This window comes from Colobus angolensis, unplaced genomic scaffold (genome assembly GCF_000951035.1).
Source record: "Colobus angolensis palliatus isolate OR3802 unplaced genomic scaffold, Cang.pa_1.0 Scaffold437, whole genome shotgun sequence".
Taxonomy (NCBI): domain Eukaryota; kingdom Metazoa; phylum Chordata; class Mammalia; order Primates; family Cercopithecidae; genus Colobus; species Colobus angolensis.
This window is the reverse complement of record NW_012117788.1, coordinates 229,329-229,971: the sequence shown is the minus strand read 5'-3', so window position 1 is coordinate 229,971 and position 643 is coordinate 229,329. Positions and strand designations below refer to the sequence as shown.

The 643-nt window shown below is 60.3% G+C and overlaps 1 protein-coding gene across 1 annotated transcript in view; it reads left to right on the top strand.

Moving 5' to 3' along the window:
* The window catches only part of B4GALNT3 (beta-1,4-N-acetyl-galactosaminyl transferase 3), a 33,085-nt gene that overhangs the window by 15,144 nt on the left and 17,298 nt on the right, over nucleotides 1-643 (top strand). The window contains exon 6 of the mRNA XM_011957123.1: nucleotides 344-411. The gene's annotated coding sequence lies outside the window, so the exon portion shown is untranslated. The remainder of the gene's footprint in view (nucleotides 1-343; nucleotides 412-643) is intronic.

Below are 643 nucleotides of genomic sequence, written 5' to 3'. Positions count from 1 at the left end.
GAGTGTGAGGCTGGGGAAAGACCACCGCGATTGGGCTGTGGGGGGCCCAGCCGCAGCATCTTTGGGGCCCTCTGGCCTTGGCCGGTGCTGGCTCGCCCCGCAGGCCACCCGGCTGCTCTGCTCCGGCCTCCTAGCAAGGCGGGTGCCTCTTGCGTGGGCAACGCTCACTCTCCCCCACTCTTTTCTGTTTTCTCTCCTACCACTCTCATCTTCCTCTTCTTCCTCCCTCTTTTCTCACTTTTCTCCTTTCTTCTCACTCCTGGTCTCTCCACTCACCGCCTCGGGCCTCCTGTTTTCTCTGTGCTTCCCTCCTTCCCTCCTCTTCTCCCTTCCACGCCTCCAGACTGGGAAGGAATGGACGGCGCCTGGAGAGTTTGGGAAATTTCAGAGCCAAATTTCCAGGCCGGTGAGGTGAGTGAGGGTCAGGACAGGCATTGTGGGCGCCTCAGTGCTGAGGCCGGGTCGTGGTGGAGCCTGCACCCCTGTCCCCAGCCCAGCCGCCTGCTGCACACATTCGAGGCAACCGGGTCTCTGGCTCAGCACCCACTGGCCCATCCTTCCTCGTGTCACAGGTGGGGAAACTGAGGCCCGGAAGGCCGGGACTCATTGCAGGTCACACAGCTATTTTTTTTTTTTTTTTTTT